Source organism: Acomys minous, assembly GCF_964271855.1.
Source record: "Acomys minous genome assembly, chromosome: 7".
Classification (NCBI taxonomy): Eukaryota; Metazoa; Chordata; class Mammalia; order Rodentia; family Muridae; genus Acomys; species Acomys minous.
This window is the reverse complement of record NC_140488.1, coordinates 82175399-82199192: the sequence shown is the minus strand read 5'-3', so window position 1 is coordinate 82199192 and position 23794 is coordinate 82175399. Positions and strand designations below refer to the sequence as shown.

Sequence of the window (23794 nt, the reverse complement as noted above, 5' to 3'; positions counted from 1 at the left end):
TTTAAATTTTTTTGCTATAATTTTATTGAATGTCTCTTTTTTTTTTTTTACTTTATCTTAGCTCCTCCTTGTACTCTCAGGGATTGTTATTCTGGGTCTCTTAAATGTAATACTTAAGGAATGCTAAGAGGAGAATTAGTCTTCCACAGAGAAGGACATATCAATTAGCTATCCAACACAAAATGGTCACCCATAACAACATGCACACAAGTCACTCTATACAAACTGAACAGGTTATATTTCAGAATATGTGTATATATATATATGTGTGTGTGTGTGTGTGTGTGTGTGTGTGTGTGTGTGTGTGTAATTAAAGAAAAATAAGGCATGAATTTGAAACAGAAGTGTCCCAGTTAGGGTTTCTATTGCTGTGATAAAATATCTATGATTAAATACAACTTGGAGAGGAAATAGATTATTTATTTGGTTTACACTTGCATATCATAGGCCGTAATTGAAGGAAGTCAGGGCAGGAACTGAAAAAAGGCAGGATCCTGGAAGCAGGAGCTGATGCAGTGGTCATGGAGTTGTGCTGCTTACTGGCTTTCTCCCGCTGCCTTGCTCAGCTTGCCCTCTTGTAGAACACAGGGCCACCATCACAGAAATGGCAGTAATTGAAAGTATCCCATTAATAAAATATATTTAAAAAATAAAATAAAGTATCCCAACTTTTTTTAAAAGCCCAAGGCAAAATGCTATTAGCACAGAATTCTACCAAACTTTCAAATAAAGTCAATACTTCCCAAATTATTACACAAAATAGAAATAGAAGGAACATTAGCTAATTTGTTTTATAAGGCCATAATTATTCTGATACCCAAACCACATAAAGACCCAATAATTGAAAGAGGGTTACAAACCAATTTCCCTTATGAGCATAGATGCAAAGATGCTCAATAAAAAATTGCCAAACCAAATCCTAGAACATATCAAAAATATCATCAGCTATGATCAAGCAGGCTTCATCCCAGGGATGTAGGAGTAGTTTAGCATATGGAAATCAATAAATGTAATATACACAATAAATGTGATGTAAACAAATTAAAAGACAAAAACAACATAATCATCTCAGTGGATGCAGAAAAGGACTTTGACAAATCCCAACACTCCTTTATGATAGAAGTCCTGGAGAAATTAGGGATACAAAGGGCATACCTAAGAATAATAAAGGCAATTTACAGCAAGCCCATAACTAACATCAAATTTAACGGAAAGAAACTCAAACAATTCCACTAAAATCAGGAACAAAACAAGGTTGTCCACTCTCTTCATACCTATTCAATATAGTGTGAAGTTTTACCTAGAGCAATAAGACAACTGAAGGAGATCATTGGGAATACAAACCGGAAAGAAATCAAAGTATCTTTATTTGTAGATGACACATAAGTAACCTTAAAAATTCTACCAAGAAACTTCTATATATACTAAAGATTTCAGCAGAGTAGCTGTATATAAGATTAACTCAGTAAAAGTAATAGTACCCCTATATAAAAATGACAAATGAGTGTCCTGACAGCTGCATCCTGGCCTGAGAGTCTGTCAGAGATGTGCCCCGCTGATGCCCCCAGTTTAGACTGGTGTGAGAAGTCGGAAGAAACTCATGCACGCCAGGTAGATATTGAGCCGGTCATCATGTCAGCCCAGGAATCTTCCAATCCTTCACAGTACTTTTGGCCAAGAGACTTGGTGCTGGTGGTATTTCCTGGGCCCATGAGCCCGGAAGGCTGCTGCCAGTTTACTTGTGAACTTCTAAAGCATATTGTGTACCAACGCCAACAGCTTCTTCTGATCTATGAACAGCTAAAGCACTTCTATTGAAAGTCTTCTCCTGAGGCAGAGGACACAGCAAGGAAGAAATCTCGGGTTACCACTGAGGTGAGCAGCCAGAAGTGTCAGCAGGCTCTGGCGGAACTGCAGAGCGTCCTCAGTCACCTAGAAGACTTCTTTGCCGAACAACACGAATGTTGATCTTGCTTGGAGGCAATGCCCTCAGCCCTAAGTAATTCTATGAACTCGACTTGTCCAGGCTGGCCCCCTTCAGTGTGGACCAAAGTCTGAACTCAGCCTCTTGTTTGCCGCGTCTTTTCCGAGCTATCTTCCTGGCTGATGCGTTTAGTGAGCTTCAGGCTCTTCCCCTCATGGGTACCATTGTCATGGTACAGGGGCACCGTGACTGTGGAGAAGATTGGTTTTGACCCAAGCTCAACTACCGAGTGCCCAGCTGGGGCCACAAATGCACTGTGACGCTGTCCTGTGGCAGACCTTCCATCCCAACCATGGCTTCAGAGGATTATATCTGGTTCCAGGCACCAGTGATACTTAAAGGCTTCCATGAATAAATGAATAAGGATGATGGCTGAATTCTCTCCTGTGGTACCACGCACCTATCTCCTGTTTGGGATTGAAGCTGCTTCCTAGTGAAGGAGGAGGCTCTGTCCTAGCTATGTGCCTCTTCTCCCCAGACTTCCTGGTGATTGATGGTGCAAAGCTGTGATTGTGATATCATCGAGCAAAGTCCGTGCATGAATCAACAATTGACTCACAGAGGCCCCTGGGCTAGGTGGTTGTCTTTGGGATTAGTAAGCAAAGATGAGTCAGTAGACCGTCATGGAGGTGGCCCTTCTTTGCCCTGTGCTATGACCTTTCAAAACTGTTACCAGAGTCATAATGTGGGTGTAATTCATGAATTTTGATATGAGATGAATAGAGTTGTATTAAATTTTCCTAAGACTTTTCTCAAAATGACAAATGGTCTGAGAAAAAATTCAGGGAAACACCTGTCACATTATTCTCAAATAATAAAAAATATGTTGGGGTAATGGTAGCCCTAACTAAGCAAGTGGAAAGCCTTGTATGACAAAAACTTTAAGACATTGAAGAAAGAAATTGAAGAAGATATCAGAAAATGGAAAGATCCCTCGTACTCATGGATCAGTAGGATAAAATGGCAAAAATAGCCATCTTACCAGCAGCAATCTACAGATTCAATGCCATTCCCATCAAAAGTCCAACACAACAATTTTTGCCTTCATATGGAAACACACAAAACACAGATGGCTGCACATAGAAAAATTCAAATAGATCCATACTTATCAGCCTGCTCAAAATTCAACTCCAAATGGATAAAAGTACATAAGACCAAATGTACTGAATCTGATAGAATAGAAAATGGGGAATAGACTTGAACTCGGTGGTACAGAAAAAGACTTTCTGAATGGAACACCACTAGCACAAGCACTAAAATCAACAATTAATAAATGTGACCTCAAAAAATTGAAAAGCTTCTGTAAGGCAAAGGAACACCATCATTTGGACAAAGAAGCAACCTACAGAATAGGAAAATATTTTTAACAAGTACACATCCTATAGAAAGCTAATATCCAAAATATATGAAGAACTCAAAAGCTAGATATCAAAAAACAAATAATATTTTTAAATTGGGTATAGATTTAAACAAAATTCTCAAAAGAAGAAACTCAAATGGCTGAGAAACAGAAATGTTCAACATCTCTAGTCATTAGGTAAATGCAATTCAGAACTACTTTGAGATTTCCCCCTTACAACCTTCAGAATAGCTAAGATCAATAAAAATAAGTGACAGCTCAGACTGGTGATAATATGGAGTAAGAGGAACTTTCATCCATTGCTAGTGGGAATGAAAACTTGTACAGCCACTATGAAAACTAGTGTGGTGGTTTTCAGGAAGATGAGAAGTGATCTAACTCAAGAATCAGCTATATCAAAGAACACTTCATCCTACTACAAAGATACTTGCATAACTATGTTCATTCCTGCTCTTTTCATAATAGCCAGAATCTGGAAACAACCTAGATTTCTGTCATTGAATGAATGGATAAAGAAAATGCAGTACACTTACACAATGAAATCATTAAAAAAGAAAATTATGAAATTTGCTGCTAAATGGGTGAAACTAGAAAAATTCATCCTGAGTGACGTATCCCAGATCCAGAAAGACAAATACTGTATGTATTCACTTACATGTAGATATTAGCTGATAAGTCAATGATAACCAAGCTACAACCCATAGAACCACAGAAGTTAGGCATAGAGTAAGGGACTAGGGGCACAGATAGATCTCTTTAGGAAAGGTAGATAAAATAGAATTATGGTATGGAGGCGTTAGAGACCTGGAACAAAAAGATCAAATGGAGAGAAGAGGGGGCTGTGGGAAGGAATACAGGAATGGACAGCTAAAATTAAGGGATATTTGATGAGTTGTACAAAAATGTAATACATATTAGATTATAAATCCTAAAATATATACATATAAACTGGGTGCAGTGGTACATGCCTGTAATCCCAGCACTCGGGGAGGCAGAGGCAGGGAGATCTCTGTGAGGTTGAGGCCAGCCTCATCTATAAAGCAAGTCTAGGACAGCCAAAGCTATGCAAAGAAACCCTGTCTTAAGAAACAAACAAAACAACAAATGATATATACATATATGAAGACAATCTAAATGAAATGCCAAATAATGGAAGACACAGCCCCTACTATCCATCTCATCATCAAATGAAGCTTCCAATACCAGGATTTGGTTATATCTAATTGAACTGTTGGCCAAAGAGGTCCCATGGGAATTCTCAAACAGTCCAGGCAAGTTCAAGGCCAGCCTGGGCCATTTATGATCCTGGCTCAAAGAATCTAAATGGTGGTTCATGTCTGCAATCTGGGTGCTTGGGAGGTAGAAGCAGGATTCATTACGACTTGAGGCCAACCTACTCTACACAGTTTTAGGCCATCCATGCTACATATTTAGACCTTCTTAAACAAAAGAAAAAATAAAACTACATTTAATCAAATAAAATTGTGCCTTTGGTTGTACTTTACTTTTGTTCAGTATATTAAGTTAGTAATTTTCTACCTTTTAAATACCTTTACTAGTGATTTGCTCTGACTTCTTCCTCAGTAAGTTTTATTATTTGAGTACATTTCAAGATACTTCATTGAACCAGCTGCACATAGTCTATACTGCATATAAAATCCCAAGCCTTTGTTAGCTTGCTGTTATCAAAATTGTAACATGCAGAGCAATAAAGAATTCACACATCAAGTACATAAGAGATCAATGTCTACCAGAGAAAATAAGAATTGTGAACCTAAAAAAATAGTGCCTATAATATTCTCAAAAACATTGTTCTTCTACATTTTCTTCAAGTGATAATTTTCTAATTCATGTATAACTCTGACATCAACTGGAGGGCTACAATAAAACACTAACAAAATGAAATAAATTATTTTTATCTCATCTTCAACCACTGTGAGTATAACTTTTGAGAATGAATTGTCTGGGTTGGTAAGTATTGAAACAGGGAAGTTTTGTGTAAGCATTGAGGACATTTCTATCCACACATTTGTCAGTTTCCTTGTGTGAAAAGGATATAGAATACCTTCCCTGCCTACCTCTCAATGAGGTTGTTGAGAATCAGCTAAGTTGGTAATTTTGAAACCTATTAAGTATTTTAACCTTTATGTGATGTTCATGTGTGTATGCATGTTCATGCATGAGGGTAAAAGCATGTGCGTGACACAGCATCTTGGGTGTTGGTCCTTATCTGAGGCAAGGTCTCTTATTCTACAGTGCATATGCTAGGCTGGTTGTCCCATGAGCTTCAGGAGATTCACCTATCTATATTTACCTCCCATCTTATAAGAGGAGCACAGATATTATAGGCATACACCACTACATCCAGCTTTACATGAGTTCTGTGGCTCCAAACACTGGTCCTTGTATTTAACATGGTAGATATTTTATCCACTGAGCCATGTCTTCATCTTAAAACTTGTATGATATTTGACAATATAATGCCCACATTATATTAATTTCAGAATGAAGTAGTTTATTCCCAGACATAGACAAGTGGGTGAGCCATCAACAACCATTTGCATTAAAGAGTCCAACTTTCTTAAGAAACTGCATTCATTCCTCAGTAAACTAAATGCTAGGGCAATGCCTAGTAAGATGGGAAACAGAACCATATGTCTAGAGCATATTAAAAATTTCACCAAAGGTTTGGGACTATTTGAAAAGAAGTTTATGTATTCAACAGATTAGAGAGAAGTATCTAATTTTCTAGAGATAAAATTAAAACACTAATTTTTCAAAATGTGAGAAATAATAAAGATATCAAAAAGTTGTAAGTTGTATACAAGCTAGTATCTTATAAACTACATGGTGTTCTGAGTTCAGACAGCCAATATCTAATGATAGCTTTCTCCTTGCTGAAAACTGTAGTAAAGGTCATGCTCATTACGAGTCTGAACATTTCAATTGAAAGCAATTTATTCTAACTGAGCCAAAAAGTCTTGAATGATCCCTTAAGTAATTGTATAGCATTGACTTCATCAATGTTTCATTCTAGTCAACTAAGGTAAGGTCTTCGCTCTTTCTCTGTCTTTCAAAGATGCAAGCAAATTTTCACTTTTTCTGAGAGCATGGTATAGGGAGGTTAGGACATCCCTAATGGGAAGAAGTCTTTTAGAATAACAATGTTAAAAATAAAAATAAAAGTTGCAAAGTTCAACTTTTAGAGGAAAAAAAATCTTCTACTAAGGAAGCACAGAACACAGTCTAAGAAATATAGTGACATTACTCTGCCATAAAAGATAAATAAAAAGAGTTGAACACCCAAAGTAGACATTAATACTGAATTGCCAGTTTGGTTACACAAGTCAAATAAATTTACTTCAAAATTCTCAGGGTTAAAAGATTTACTCCTAAGAAACTCTGTACCTGAAAATGTTATTGTTGAGAACAGACTTTAAATGCACTAAGCATATTCATAAAACTAAACAGAAAAATAACAACACTAATTGGGCTGACCCTCTTACCTCTGGAAAGTATATATGTTTGACAGGTAATTAAATGCAACATTCTAAAATGAGAGATAAATCAACAGAGAAACTCTACAGAATACCAATGGCAGAGTAGCTTGTTTCTCTTACTTTCTTATGACTTCCACATAATTCTTTCCACTAAAGCACCATTAAAACAGACATCTTAGCCTCTGAGAAAAAGAGCTTCTCTTTATAATTAATGTACATTTTGTATGATGAGGCAGCATTATGATACAAAAACATTGAGTGGACACAGGCCCAAATTCTAGCATTGTCACTTAGCAGTGCATAATGTAGAGTTATTTAATCTCTCCAAGCCTTAGAGTTTTTCCTCAATAAAATAAGAACAGTATATTCTTTGCAAAACTGTTAGAATAGGAAATTTTCTGATTATTGTTATAAACCATTACAGTGCCAGAGCAAAATATTGTCACAATAAACGTTTTCTTTATATATATATATATATATATATATATATATATATATATATATATATATATATAGAGAGAGAGAGAGAGAGAGAGAGAGAGAGAGAGAGAGAGTTAGTCTCAGAAGATACCCCCTCAAAAAAAATACCACCATCATTGCAATGATAATAGCTATTCTTTTCCTGAAAAGGATATAGTTAACTTCTATTGGGACTATTTTTAGCACCAATAGCTTTCAAACACAGCTCTAACTTTTGCTCTTAGCACTCAGTCCCATCAACAAGCACAGTTAATCCCTGTTAGTCTTCTCTTTAAAAAGGATTATGATGGTATCAAACACTGAAAGTTTTGATTGGATAACTCAAAGAATTTCCTTCCTGCTGTGATTCTGATTTGTTGAGTGGAAAAAATAAACCAGATACATGTGGGTTGACCTACAAAACTCATTTTTCAAAAAAAAATGGACAATAGGATTTGCAAATGAAATAGGAGTGTTATGCTACATTCACCATTTAAGGGCACAGAAAATGCTAATGTTATTTTTAAGTCTAAAATCATCATAAAATAAAGATACATTAAAAGGAAGTCTACAAAAAACCTGCTCAAATAATTAGAGAACACTTCAGACATTTATTGAGTATTATAGGCCAATGAGTAAGTCTGCTTGGGTTTAACAACAATAAAAAAAATGTATGGCCTATTTGTGGTGATTTCCTTCAGTTTGAACATGGACAAATTTTCTCTCCACTAAGAATGGATTCTTTTATTCTCAGTTTCATTCAAGTAATAGTGGACTCAACTTTTCCTTAGTGCTGCAGGATACCATGCTGTGGAAATGGCTCTACATAATGAGCACTGGAAGGGTTGCTGAAATGCTGCTCATGTTTACACTGGAACACAGGTACAAACAAAAGCTCCAGCACACCAGCAGCATTCTGTTGATCTGCTGATTTTCTCCAATATGGTTCCTGCCGAGACACAATAACAAGGGAAAATAACAAAAAGTCAGCTAAAAGATCCGTTATGGGGATGGTGAGCAGCGTCTTTTTAGAATAAGACTGTAATATGCTCATATAGTGCTGAAATTCAGCCAGACTGCTCAAAATAATTCATGAAGATGAAGTTTCAAGTCTATTGAAAATATTCCCACAGGGAACTCTATTGCTGTACACATGTCAAAAAATAGAGTCCAAGGGTGTAAGCTGGTCTAAAGGAGATGCTAGTTGTCTATGCTAGTCCTCCTATCCAGCCTTCTTACACAGAACCCTCCTCTAGGGTATTGTGAGGGAGCTACAATTGGTCATGTGGCCATAAATAGTCACAGCTTATAATGGGTGTACTGTGCATAACATGAACATGGTCATTTTAGGACTGAGGTATATCATGGCCATTTCCCCTTTTGTGAAATGGTAGCAATTTCTATTAATTTACGAGAAATTAAGCCTACTTCCTATCAGGAGGCTTAAGTCAATGTCATTATATAGAACTGACCTCCCCATCTAAAAGATCGTTAATTTTGTATGATCCTTTATCAAGGATTAAAGTTTTATAACCTTTAGAGAAAAGGAAAGGAAAGACTTAATCTGGGATTTTTATTTCTATAAATCATTTTGCTGTTCAACCTCAACATCAGTTACCACAATAGAAGGCATAGCAAATTTGGAAGTTATTTGTTCTGATATCTTAGCAATTAATCAATAGCTGTCACTAGTACTGATACAGACATAACAACAACAACAATCCTAGGCATAGGAAGATGGCTGGCCTTAACCCTCAAATTGTTAGGTGATGGAATAAAAACGAAAGCAACACAAGAAGCCATGTAATGAATTTAATGACACTCAAATAGCCTGGTCTCTGCTGGATGCTACTGGCCTCACTCTAAACATCCTATTCATGCTACTCACAATACCAGTAGCATCACTTTTACTGACAATTTTCAATTTGCCCTGACTCTGGACCAATTCTACCATCCAATCACTCTAACTGAGAGTTGGAACAAAGTAAGTCAGTGGTTTAAAGTAGCAAGTGATTTTTATTTCTATGTTCTTCTTCCTCTTTCTCTACCATTATGACTTTCCCCTCCATACTATCCTAATTTGCATCCTTCTTTCTACTATATATGTGGTAGTTATATATAGGAAAAGTCAAAGAGAAATAGAAGTCTGGGCAGAGGAGAGCAATCCAGTAATTAATGATTGATAACACCCAATACCAGAATCTGTGGTGTTATTCTATCAAAAACTCAGAAATAATTTTCTCAATAAAAGCCTGCCATGGAATAGTCTTGACTTTTTCATTTGACATTACTTAAACTCATACATTCTTAGATAGGAAAGCAATTGAGACCTAAAGGAATTGAAGTTTAGTAGGAGTGGTTTATTATGACATCTTCCATTGCAACTAATAAGAATCTAATACATCATGGCTCAAATGAAGCAAATAATAGTGTTTTAAATTTTTAATTCAAATTTCATGGAGAATGGTTTGAAATTTCAGGAATGGTTTGAACTGAGGACTGAAACAATGTCCTGAGGACTCCATTTCTCCCCCAGTCTCCGTCTTCATTTCTGTTTTCCTCTGGAGATTATTTCCTACTCTTTAACCTACCAGTTAGATGTTGCAGAAGGAGAAAAATAAAGCTTTACCTTTTCAATATTTGCAATGAAATGTGAAGGTGCATCAGGGCAAAGTCACATACAATTCCCTATTGCAAAGAAACGTATAGAGAAACATGGTCTGAGAGTTTTCCAAAGGAAAATTGAAGTGCTGTGACGTCAACAGAAAGGAAAGAGCACAAGTCAGAACAAAGTAAAAATATTCACCATGTAAGACTACATATTTAAGGGTAAAATTCATCTAGATATATATAATTTTGTTAAAATAACAGAAAAACTATGATCTTCCAGTGTCTGTGTTCTTTCCTTTGCTAACAGTCTTCAACAGTTTAATTTGATATGCGGCTGGCTACCCTAACAGCTAGGTGTAGCTGTTTGACCAAGATTGGGCTGATGACTGTATTTAAAAAAAAAAAAAAAAGTCTTAACGCGCAACTCTCAATTCATCTCAAAATGTTTCTATGGATAACGTCTATCTCTCTTCTTGCTAAGAAACAGCTGTAACTATAGCTGCCTCTTTGGATCAGAACCCACATATTGAACATGGAATAGTTTATCCACTAGCCCAAATCACAGAATAGCTGGCGTGTTCCCTTCAGGTTGATGTGATGAAATGAAGTTGGGAAAGGAAGTGTTTCTATCACAGTTCAAGGGTACAGTGTGTTGTAGTGAGGAAGTCTTGGTGGTAGGATCTTGGAGTGGATTCTGTCATCTTGAAGGTCAGGAAGCAGGGAATGATGAACACTGGTGCTCAACTCTCTCTCTCTCTCTCTCTCTCTCTCTCTCTCTCTCTCTCTCTCTCTCTCTCTCCCTCCCTCCCTCCCTCCCTCCCTCCCTCCCTCCATCCCTCCCCCTCCCCTCCCCCTCCCTCCTCTCCCCCTCTCTCTTTCTCAGAGTCCAGGACCTAAGCTCAGGGAATAGTCCTGGCCACTTGCCACTTGTAGGATGGGTCTTCCCCCTCAATTGAACTATACAAAATAATCCCTAACCGGCAAGACCAGAGGCTAACTAAATCAAGATAATCCCTCACTGTTGTGTCTAGAGCTTTGTCTCCAAGATGGGTCCTGTCAAATTAACATTCAATGCTACCATCCTTCCTGTTGAAACAGAAATGACTTTTCAAAAGTCTAAATTACCTCTGGATTTTTACCTGAGAGGGAAATGAACATTTTATAACTACCTTCTATCTTATTTAAGCTGCTATATTTGGGTATATTCATTTTGTTTAACTTATACTTTAAAAATTATTAAAAGACTCAATATGGAAAAATAATAGAAGAAATTGACACAGGTGTGTTAAAATAATGAAACTATAATGCTTTCTGAGTTCATGTATATTTTGTATAACTACAATATTGGGATATTTAATAAGAACATCTTCCTTAATCTAAGACTTCTGTCTTCAGCCCTAAACAGAACATAGCCCTACCACCAGCAGACTCAAGGAATATTGTGGAAGAGGAAGGTAGAAAGAATATTTGAGTCAGGAGATGAGAAGGAGTACAGTCTTTTGAACGTAGCATGGATATTGCAGTCATGATCTCACAGTAGCTGAGGTTACCTGCACAAGACCTATACAAGATCAAGTCAGCCAAAATCTCAGCATGGTTATGGCAAATTATTTCCACATTCCACCTTATACTGAGAAGCTACTGGCAATGGATAGTTGCTGCTGGAGGAAGGAGAATCAGTTTTTACTGACTATATAGCCATTGGTAGGTTGTCTATGTTCTAGTTGATGGTCCCACACCCATTCACATTTAAACATCTCTAACTGGACTTAATGGATTATAAAAAATAAATGAAATTGGGAGAAGGAATATTGGGAAAGTTATAGGGTGAGTTATGGTGTGAAAGAGGGAGTAGATATGATCATATTTCACTATATACATGAATGGGATTTTCAAAAAATGAATTTTTCCAAATTAAAATAGAAAATAAATTAAATAAACAAATATAACATATTTCTTATGTTAGATTCTTACAAAGTAACAGAATAATATTTATCGCTGGCTGAAAAAATTAGACATTATTTTGAATCTGGCTTCCTACATTTATTCATTAGAAGTTTTCTAAAATTAACTTATGTTTGAAGTAAAACAGGAGCTTTTATCAATCTTATAAAACAGAAGAAAATGGCTTTTCCAAGGGAATTCTGTTTAGAAAATTAATATACATTTACAAATCATTGAGAAGTGGCACAGTAATGGTCACCAAACAAACATATAATCGTAGATACCATGATAGACTGCAAAAAAAAAATAGGAGAAGTTTTGTCCCTTTCTGTCTATACTCCTTTTGCAATGTGACTTTGCAGCTCTTCCCATCAAAAACTGAAATCTATCTCCTGATCCCTTGAAATTGGAGCTTGGTCAAGAGACTGGCTTTGGCTATAGGGCAACAACAAATGCACTGTCAGCTGAAGATTGAAATGCACGGACACTGAGTTTGCTTTCTCAGTGTTCTTTGGAACCTCAAATATACAATATGTGGAACCAGTAATAAAAAGACTCGGTGAGTAAAGGTGCCTCCTGCCATGACTGATCATCTGAGCTTGATCCCCTGGACCATGTAAAGGTAGGAGGAGAGGAATGACTACTGCAAACTGTTCTATGAACTACATAGGTACGCACATACACACACACATGCATGTGCACATGTGTGTGTACACATACCCACATATAATATACCCATGTGGAGGGTCTCTAAAAACATAAGAAAAAGGAAAATCTAGCCTACCTAATTAAAACACTTGTCCAAGTTATCCCCATTATCTCAAGTAACATCAATCAAACCATCAAATATGTGGAATGAAATCATACTATGCTGACCTAGACCACTAGAGTCAGCTATATAATCCACATAAGTGAGAGACACAATCAAATTGTATTACAGATGATAGTTATGAATGGTGTTAAATACAGAACATCCTATAATTTAATCATTTAAAATAGTAAAGTATATGTTATGCACATTTCACTTATAAAAACAACAAATTCATCAGCACACACACACATATACATCTATTTGAATTCATTTGGTCTAAATCACAGAAAAAAATTAAAGCAGAAAATTTAAATAAAGAAAGAAGTATAATAATAATAACAAAACATTTAAAATGATATAAAATTTAAGAAATAGGTAAAAAAAACATATGTTCACAACAAACAAAATGGAAAGGAAATCAGAGATGTTTTGAACTAGAAACAAATTTAGGATTGATATGGCTTGTGCACCTTGCTCTACAGCTGAGGAAACAGGAACAGAAAGGTTAATAGCTCCTTTATGTTTTACAAGCCTTACACCAACTCTTAAAAAAAAAGTTCTGGTGCCCACTATTTGACCCCTTCCCCTTGGTGTGGAGGCCTGGTGGCACTCAGAGGAAGGAGAAGCAGGCTGTCCAGATGAGATCTGATAGGCTATGATCATATGGTGGGGGAGGAGGTCCCCTTCTGTCATAGGTCTAGGGGTGAGGAGGAGAGTGAAAGAGAGAGGAAGGGGGGAACAAGAAGATACAATTGAGGGGATAACCATCACGATGTAATCTGAATAAATTATTTAAAAAATAAAAATAAAAAAAGTTCTACGGCACTGTGAATGCCTCTTGATTCTAACCCCCAATCATATAGCAATTTCAGAACCTTGGGGAAATTGAGTTTTGGAGTTTTAAATCAAAAAAACTGTCTGACACTTAGTAAGAGTTCAACACATGAAAATCACAGAGAACTAAATGATGCAACAAGCTCACAGCTAATCCAAGGAGCTCTCCATAAACATGGGCTCAATTCCAAAATTGTGCCCTTGTGCTCTTCATTTGAAATACAGGGAAAAAAAACAACTAAAGTAGACACAATTTTGGAAGTGGGGAGGATAGATGCATTCTTATTGGCAATCAGAGATAAAAAGAACTTTGTTAAAGCCTTAGAATTCTTTTATGTGCCAAGCACTCCTAATGGAAAAAAAAATGTGCACAGCTGAGGTAAAACTCCTCTAGAATTATGCATTCAGTTTATTGCTATAAACCAACCACCTCACAACTCAGTGGCTTAAAACAACAATTTATCACTGCACACAATCCTATATGGTAATTCTGTACTTCTTCTGCTGATCTCTACGGGACTTACATTCGACCAGCTATGAACTGGTTCAGCCAAAACTCATAGCAGAGCTATGTGAGTCTTCGTTTTACTCCTTTTGTAATGTTAGTCCCAAGGCAGCGAGTAAAGTGAATGAAGGCTGAAGCCTGCACACCACATTCTGTTAGTCAAGAAAAGCTAAATGGCAACTCATACTAAAGGGGTATGGCAAAAGTATGAAAAACCCCAAAAGTCTGTGCCTCTCTTTTCTTTTTTTATGAACGAACACATACTTTATATGTTTCTCAAGTAAACAGTCTTTATTGCTCTATTTACAGAAAACCATATAGCATTAGCCAAATGTTCCTATTTGTGCAGCTGTCCTTTGGCTTATCTAACCCTGTGACATTTTTTTTTTAACTTTGGTCGAATAATCGCAGAGGACAGCCCTTTACTAGCTATATAGCTCTAATAAAACACAATAATACAAACTATCCCTCAAAGATAAGAAAAGTTTGCCCCAAGTATTTAGTCAATAACCACTACAACAGCCCAGATTTTACATTAATCTTCCCTTAAGTCTCAGATTATGCCACCCTTTCCAACCTATCGAAACCAACTCTGAGCTGTGTTCAGCTGTCTAGTTTTCTAACATAGCTGGAATGAGAATCCTCTGTTATTGTACAACTAAATGTACCAATTGCACCAAACCCATCTTTATTCTACAGCAGCAGTGTATTTGCCTTAATATGATTGTCAAATGCCAAAAACCTTCATGAATAATATGTTTCATCATCCCAGGATGTTTCCAACATCAGCATCACCAATAAAAATGTAGCCAAAAAAGTGCTAGAGTTTTTCAATCTACAAGATTTAAGATTTGAATCTCAAAAAGGGCTTTTTTTTTTTTTAAAGAAAAGATCTTTAGCAGAAGATCTTTAGCAGAAGATCTTTTTTAGGCATGAAATACAGGCAGAAAGGTCAGGTATAAAAACCTGATAGATACAAGACATCTTTTTTTGCTTAGGTTTTAGTTTGGGGGGCTTTTTGTTTTATTTACATTTTTGTTTTGTTTTGTTTTTGTTTTTGTTTTTTGAGATGGATCTTGCTAGGTAGTTCAGGCTGGCCTCAAACCTGAGATGCTTTGTTCAGCTTTCTAGGCGTTGGGGCTACAGCTGTGTACTACCACACTCTACCTGAAAAAGACTAACTGATATATCACAGTGAACAAGTGTGCTGGCTGCTTGTGTGTGTCAACTTGAAAAAAGCTACATCAGAGAGGATGTAGCCCCAGCTGAGGAGATGCCTCCATGAGATCCATCTGTAAGGCATTTCTCAGTTAGTGATCAATCAAGGAGGTCCAGACCATGGTGGGTGGTGCCATCCCTGGGCTGATTGTCCTGAGATGTATAAGAAAGGAGACTGATCAAGCCACCAAGAGCAAGCCAGCAAACAGCAGGATCCCTCCATGGCCTCTGCATGTACCAATTTCTGCTTCTAGGTTCCTGCCCTCACTTCCTTCAATGACAGGCTACAATGTGAAAGTGTAATCCTAATAAACCCCTTTCTCTCCAACTTGCTTTTTAGTCATGCTGTTTCATTGCAGCAATAGAAACCCTAACTAAGACAGCAAGTAATTAAAAAATAACAACCATTTATGGTGTTTACTAAGTGCCAAGTACTGTTCTAAATATTTTATAATTTGAGTCATTGTATCCCTCAGTAGCTCCATGAAGTTGATATTATTTTCAGGCAAGTAGACTAATGTACAAAATTTCTGTACTAATGTAACAGAAATCAAGGTTGGTTGCTAAACGGCAGAGCTAGTTTTTGAACCAAAACCTTCCCACTTTCAGGATTTCAATTCCTAATCCCAGAGTCCTACAAAAGACTGGGAAACATGACAAAATATTTATGAAGGAAACTTAATATCATGGGTAGGGTAAGGTTTCTTGGAAACAAAAAGAAACATGAAAGTGTACTGGACAAGGTCTGTGAACGACAATGCAAAAGAAGAAAATATAAGATGCCCTGTAAAACATGAGAGCATTTGATTATTAGCCAATAGAGCAAAGACAAAGAGAATGATCATGTCTATTGATACTATCTCCATGCTTGTTGAGAGATAAATTAGTTATAAACTCTTCCTAAGTGCTCTGAATATGTACATGTATTCAATTATAAGTACTTGAGTAGGTATAGAGTTTGACCCAACTATTTCACTTGTAGTGATTTTCCATAAAAATAATCAGATAAGGGATGAGTTGATGACACACAATCTTAATCCCAGCACTCAAGAGGCAGAGGCAGGCAAATCTTCATGAGTTCAAGGTCAGCCTGGTCTACATACCATGAAGTGGGCAAGCACAGCTATACAGTGAGACCCATCTCAAAAAACAAACAAAAAGCAGCAATAAAGAATCTTGTACCCGTAGTCTAATTAAACTTACTCAACAATTATTTATAATATTTACCAAATATGGTGAAATGAAAGACATATTGCCACTTAATGACATATATAGAGGATCATAAGATACTGTTAAAGAAAACAGTAGGTTTATAAAACTGTTTAAGTAGTATAATCCCACTTATAAACTTAGATATATGTTGCATGTGTTTGCACATTATATACCCTTTTAGGGGGTTCTAGAAAGTTTTTAAACTTTTATAAATGTTATATTTTAGTGTCTCTATTACTTTTCATATATTCATGTATCACTTTTCTAACCATGTAAAAATCCAATAGCCTCATTTCTAAAAGTTTAGAGAACTGAAAGTTTTCTTATATAACATGATTCCTTCCTTCAAAGAAACACTGAGAAAGGAGACTTTTTGTTCCTCATCTCAGTAAATGTTTACATGGCTGATTTTGCTAGAAATATGGGAAATCATATTAACTGTTACACAATTAGGGGCTGCTTGATAGTAGGCCATTGGGCCATGACTTCATGACCTCTAACACCATATCTCCTACTTTGTCTGCTTTCTAATCACCAGTCATCTAAGAGCTAAAAATAAATCATAGATATGACAAGTCACAGCTGCCCAGAGCTCATCAGCCAATCCAATTCAGGAGACAAAATCAGCCCAGTGATATAAACTTTAAAATGGGTCTGGAGGGAGACAATGAGAGCCTAAGAAAACTCACTTCATAAGTGCAGGCAATTAGCAGTCACCACATTGCAGGCCTTCTTAAGCAAAGATGTCACATGCTTAGAGCCAAGGACAGTGAGAAACTGCAGACTGTCTTCGCCTGCTGACTGATGAAAATGACTGACGCTGGGGTGCCAGCTGAAAAATCAATTATTCACATATCCCAGACAGCTGCCCCCTACACAGCAAGCAACAGCAGGTCGAAGGAAGGGGAGAGCGTTGTGGTTTGTTGTTAACATGCACTATCCATTTCTCTGGACTTGGAGCTCAACAACAGCAAAATCAATAGGCTGCTCCAAACTAAAGAAGAAAAAAAAAAACAGTTGAGCACCACCTGCATAACAACTAACAATGCAGTCTTGTACTACTGGCAAGGAATCCTTATCTAACCATCATTCTGGATTAGATGCCTATTGTATCTCCTAGAGCAATAAGAACTGAGAGGTTTGTGGCATTCCTGATTACTAGATTACTTCTGCTACAAAAATAATTCATTATAATAAATATTCATGTTCAAAAACTCATTAGCCATTTTTCTTATTATTTCACCCATGTCCTTTCAGTACCTTGTGTCCTGTTGGTCCAAAAGTTACTTTTTATAGATGTAAGGATTTCTTGTCAAAGACCAAACATAGTAAGGTTAAGAAGCTCCAAAAATGAATGAGCAAGGAAATATAGCTTCTTTGGTCAGATTATTTATGTTTGGAGTGTATTTTAGAAAAATGTTTATTTGTATGGTTCTAATATCCACTGATACTTACAAACACCTAATATGACTTCCTTGTGGGGAAATGTTGGAGTGCAAAATAGTACATACATCTTATAAAAATCATTTGGCAGTTTCTTATAGGTATAGTCTCAGCATGCTATTGGCCTCCCACTCTGAGATGATTTTCATTAATGTTCACATAAAAACTTGAGCATGGCTGATGACAGTAGCTTTCTTCACAATATCTCCAAAGTGGGAATAACTAAATTTCCTCTTGCTGATAGATGGGGGAATGGACAAATATTGTGCATAAACAGATTAGAATATTGGTCAGTAATAACTAGGAATAAACTACTGATACAAACAAATAGAATGGATGAATCTGATACATCATACCACTGGTCCTCAATCTGTGGGTTGCTACCCATTTGGCAAACCTAAATCTCCAAAAATATTTACATTTTGATTAATGACAGTAGCAAAATTAGTTATAAAGTAGCAACAAAATAATTTTATCGTTGGGAGTCACTACAACATGAGGAACTGTATTAGGAATGTTGAGAACCATGGTATTAGACTAAAAGATGAAAGGTACATTCTAAAGATACATACTATGTGATTCCACTCACATGATATTCTTGGTAAGTCAAAATTGTAAGACTGGACAAGAGACTATTAACTTAACAGGCAGTGCAGGCATGGGGAAGAGGAGGCAGAGCACTAATGGCTAGCTGTCAGGAGTTGTTTAGAACAAATAAAACTGTTTTGTATCTTTATTGTGGTAGAAGTTATATGATTGTATGCATTTGTGAAACCCCACAGAGATATAGCCTAGCAAAGCAAATTTTACTATATGTAAAGTATACTTCACTATTCTTAATTGAAAAAACTAAGGTGGGTAAAAGAACTCCAGGAATCCTCACTTTGGCAGCACATATACTAAAATCGGAATGATTACACAGATCAGCATCGCCCTTTTTGCAAGCATGATGTGAAAATGCATGAATCGTTTCATATTTTTTTAAGTAGAACTCTAGGAATCCATCTACAAATCTAAATCGCTTTATTGCGCATACCAGTACATTTAGCTTGCATTTCATCATCTTTATTTAGCCTCATTCTCCTGTCACATCTGCAGCTGGAGCAGACAGGACTCTGGAGAATGTATTTCTCCTGGCAGAGCTCTATTTCCATGAAGAGAACCTCCAGCCAGGGCCTAATACATTCATGGCTGCTCAATTTTTAAAGACTTTGCCCAGAAAACTTCGTGAAAGCATTAAAAGAAACAGGCAAGTCTGTGACGTAGAGTGATGGGCAAAAATTCATAAGTTGGGTGGATTTACCAAATTTGTTCCTGCTTCCCAGAATGATCTTCAACAAATGCTTCATATTTTCTATCATCAAGGTTTCAGGAGAGAAAATGGCAACAACAGAACCCATGTCAAATGACTCAAGAGATTTCCAAAAGTGCAGGTAGAATGAAAGGAATCCACAGGAGCTAAGGAAACACCCTGAAGTTAGCAATAATCGGAAGCCTTTAACACAAGCCAATGATACTAGGGGAGGAAAGGCTAGCTCTGCCAGGGACTCAGTGAGATTATGTAGCTATAGAGGAGGATTTTCCTGGCATTGATTGTGATCATGAAAAATGACCCAAAACCAAAATTGCAGGCCCCAGGTTGGGAGACAACAGGAAATATAAAATCTGCCATTTCTCTTCTATATTACTCCAGGTTCTTAGAGTTGCTTTCCATCGACCAAATCTAATCTAAGAGTTGCTGGTGATGGAAGCTGTAGTGACAACGGCCTTGGTGATCAGCCTCTAGCATCAAGACCAGAAAGGGAAAGAGAAAAGACCGTAGAAGGAATAAAATCAGAAGCATAAACTAAGAATAGCGAGGGCTTACTTAATCAAAAGTGGTATGTTTTTATAACTTTTAAAATTCTTTGAGCACTCTGTAAAAATTCCCCTCTATAGTCTTCAGAACCCCACCCTCACATGGAATAACTCATAATTCCTCAAAAACGTGATTATCTTCACCTGCTTGGCTGAACTTTGTCTTTGATCCAGGTAGATTGGATTTTATTCAGGGTGTGTCCTTAGCATCAGAGCTTGAAGTTTGCTGAAAAAATCTCTTAGAGTGATTATTGGTAGCCTATCAAAGATTTAACCAAGAGGCTACAAAAGAATAAACATGGGAATGTTAGCGCTACAGAGATGAGGACCCAGATATTGGTTCCAGAAAAGGTTGCATTCATCTGGTAGGACTTCCTTGCTTACTTTAACATCTCACATATAGAATTATGGATATATGTACAAACAGAATAGGGCATGAAGCAGACAGAGTCTAGAATCATTTCATTATATTTTTCACTCTATATGTTGTAGTTCTTTCCTGACTCTATAACTCTGTAAGAAGCCATAGATAAAAACATATATACCTATATAAATATCATATATATTATAACACACACACACACACACACAGAGAGAGAGAGAGAGAGAGAGAGAGAGAGAGAGAGAGAGAGAGAGAGAGAGAGAGAGAGAGAGAGAGATACATGGCAAACCAGTTCATTTTCTGTTTGAAACACTGCTTAGGATTGACAAATTAACATATCTCCTTTGATTTTATTCCCCCAAAATTTCCAAAGTGAAATGCTTCATTCTTCTATTTGACTTTGACAACTCTTCTTAATCTGTATATATTTCTAGCCACAATAGGAATGAAAAACACCATGATGCAAGACCAAGAACTATAAAAAGAGAGCACTTCAAATATAACCTCAAGCAATTTAACCTCTGTTGTCCTCAGAAGTCCACAAACTACATTTGTGATGGCACTGGTGCTGCCACCCAACAGATCATAAGCCCTCCAGCTCTCCCACTGGACTCACAGTGGTGGTCATGTCCAGGGCAGTTCTTGAGAGGATCTGAATAGTACCGGGACTAATCATTCTGTCAAAACTTTAATGCTTTTTGTCCGTCAGGTATTGAGCTATTTGGCTGATGTTTCTAAGTGTAACCGTGCATTAAGCAGGTGTACACATTGAAAAAGAGGAGAAAAATAGTGCAAAATTGTTCATACCATTTCCAATTAGAGTCTTCTTCCAATTTAAGGGCTGCCAGAATTACACAGAACCAAATAACCAATGTAGTCTTTCAATGGTTATGTAGCCAGCAATCCTCATGTTACTTGCCAATTTAACAACTGCTAGAATTAAAACACAGCCAGATAACCAATGATGAGTTTAGAGCCACACTGACTTCTAAAAAGCTGGCTCCATAGAGTGAGAAACTATTTGGTTTATTTGTCTCATAACTGTATAGCAGAGGTTCTGTGGCAGTATTGAAAGAGCTACAGTGGGTAGAATTTTGTTTGTTGTCAATGTTGTTACTTTTAGACAATTCTATTATTTCCCACCCCTATTACCATCCTTCTGAGCTCCTCCTTTACCTCAACCAGTGCCCCTTCCACTTTCATGTTATTAGCCAAGGAGAGAGAGAGAGAGAGAGAGAGAGAGAGAGAGAGAGAGAGAGAGAGAGAGAGAGAGAGAGAGAGAGAGAGATATTCATTAGAGTGGCTTACAGGCTGTGTGGTCTAACTAGTCCAACAGTGGCTGCCTCCCAATAGAAAGGTCAAGAATCTGATAGTTGTTCAGGCCATGAGGTTGGATACCTCAGCTGGTCTTTAATAAATTTTGGAATCCCAAAGAAGTAGGTTCTAAATGTCAATGCCTAAGCAGCACAATAGATGAACTGTCATCAAGATTGAGGGCAAGCAGTCAAAAAGCAAAAGCTTCCTTATTCCATGTCCTTTTATGTAGGCTGCTACCAGAAGGTGTGACCCAAATTTAGTGTAGGTCTTCCAACCTCAAATGATCCAATCAAGAAAATCATTCATTCAATGGTGTTCCCAACAGTTTATGTTTTAGTTGATGCCATAGGTAGTCAAATTACCAACCAATACTAGGCATCACACATGTCATTTCTTTCATTCTTTTTTGACCCACTAAGCATGTAAAGTATCTCCAGCCCACAAGTGGCCACATCATGGAATAAAAGGACAATTCCTACTGTGGTACTCATCGATTGCTAGTGGTTTCTCAAAAAGAAGTGCTGCCTTATAATCCCCCCTTCATCATAATGGACTACTAACCAGGCCAATCTTGAGGAGGCCCTGTGCAAAAAACCATAACTGATGGGTGTTTATGTTTGTAACACTGTTTCACATCCAGATGGCAGAATTTCAAGCACTCATCTCCACCCCTTTCTCTTTTTTTCTGTCCCCTCTTCTGCTATGTTCCATGGACATTAGAAGAAGTGACATACTAATCAAGGACAATACAAGTAGTAAACATCAAACCCCTACTCTGATCTACCCAATGGACAGGACATTCTCCACAGTTATGTGGAGAGTGGGGACTGACTCTGACTTGAACTCTGGTGCCCCATATTTGACCACTTTCCCTTGGTGGGGAGGCCTGGTGGCACTCAGAGGAAGAATAAGCAGGCTACCAAGATGAGACTTGATAGCCTATGACCATATAGTGGGGGAGGAGGTCCCCTTCGGTCATAGACCTAGGGGAGGGGAATAGGGTGAAAGCTGGAGGGAAGGAGGAATGGGGGGATACAAGTGAGGGGATAACAATTGAGATGTAATCTGAATAAACTAATTAAAAACACTGATAAAAAAGAAGTAACATAGATGTCCCATTCAAGGCTGAGCACTCAGAAGTCCCCCATTCTCAAAACATTGGGCAGAGTAATCATTGTCTATCACAAACTAGAGCTTCTCTGTCCAAGGCTAAAAACTTCCTTGGTCTGTGGATATGACCATAATTACTTAGAAGGCAATTTTGGTAACATGTTAGAAAACTAGATTACCAGGTTCCTCCCTAGTGCCTATGATTTACTCAGCCATAGGTTTTCTGAGTTTTCAGTACCTAAGGTATTCATTCTCTGTCATGGAATAAATTTCAAATCCAATCAGAAAACAGTTGGCTACTCCCAAAACAACCATGTCACTATTCTACCAGTGGGCATATTTTTCCTGGAATATCAGTATTATAGCCTCAGGGACCACAGCTGGGTAAGACTGCTAATGATTTTTCTTCACTAACAGCCTAAATAGTACTTCTGATGCTATAAACTCTAGCCAGCAGGGAGGAAGCTCCCAGCTTAGTTCCAGCTTGATTTTTTCAATGTCCTATGTGTGATTATTTTCAGCAATAAGATCTTACTTTCTAGTTCTTATGGGCAAACAAGAACACTGACAATGCCCTTCATTATTTGAAAGGGAGAGTCTTTGGTCAGAGAAATTCATGGGAAGTTGTATGTACCTACCACTGGGATTTTCATTTACAAACTATGGATTGAGGAAGCAGGATTTTGCACCCATACATGATAGGCATTTTCCAAACTGTTTTGAATTATATTTTCTTATCTTACAAAGTAGTAAGTTTCTAATTTGTTTTTAATACATCCTTAAATTTCTCCCCTACTCCACCCATCCCCCACTATCCTGCCTGATCTCTGTTTAAACCTTTCTACATATTCCTCATACTCTATTCTTTTTCAAGACAGGGTTTAACTGTGTAGCCCTGGCTATCTGAAATTCCCTCTGTGGAGTTTGAGGCTGCCCTTGAACTCACAGAGACCCATCTGCCTCTTCCTCCCAAGTGCTGGGATTAAAGGCATGTCCCACCACCTGGCTCCCTCATAATTCTATATCCCAGGTATTTTAATATCCAAAGCATCATAATGCCTCCCCTTATGGCTTCTTTCAAGATTCCTGGGCTCTTCAGACACTCACTCCAACTGACCCTCAAAATTCAAAACCTTGAAAATAGAATATGCTTATATAATACTATGTAGACATTTTCCTAAAAATTTATAATGCTATTTTCTGTAGTCATGATTAGAAATCCACTTTTCTGTGCTATATTTCCATTTT

At 37.2% G+C, this 23794-nt stretch overlaps 1 protein-coding gene and 1 pseudogene across 2 annotated transcripts in view; one reads left to right on the top strand and one right to left on the bottom strand.

Annotated features, from left to right (window-relative positions):
• LOC311601688 (uncharacterized protein) overlaps window positions 1-23794 on the bottom strand; it is a 177191-nt gene that overhangs the window by 84371 nt on the left and 69026 nt on the right. The window lies entirely within an intron of this gene.
• LOC311602004 (MAD2L1-binding protein-like) lies at window positions 1501-2353 on the top strand (annotated as a pseudogene). The gene has a single exon. The product of its transcript is annotated as an MAD2L1-binding protein-like (transcript).